This window comes from Octodon degus, unplaced genomic scaffold (assembly GCF_000260255.1).
Source record: "Octodon degus isolate 3935 unplaced genomic scaffold, OctDeg1.0 scaffold00226, whole genome shotgun sequence".
NCBI lineage: Eukaryota > Metazoa > Chordata > Mammalia > Rodentia > Octodontidae > Octodon > Octodon degus.
In genome coordinates this window covers 2,158,737-2,158,995 of record NW_004524802.1, presented here as the reverse complement: position 1 = coordinate 2,158,995, position 259 = coordinate 2,158,737, and positions in this window count along the sequence as shown.

Genomic DNA, 259 nt, shown 5'->3' with positions numbered 1-259 from the left:
CCCCGGCCAGGCAGGACCGCGGGACCGTCCGCCGCCGCCATTGGCCAGCGCCGCCGGCCCCCGCCGCTGCCCATTGGTCGCCGCGCTGCACCATTGTTACGTCACGGGCTGGTGGGCGGGCCCCACAGCAGGACTAGCTGAAAACTTCGGAGAAACTTGAGGGTGCGTCGGGAGAACCCGGAGGGGGCGGGGCTGGAGGGGCGGGGCACTGGGCGGGACCTGTGGGTGGCTGGGGGCGGGGCTCCAGGCGCCCCGCGAC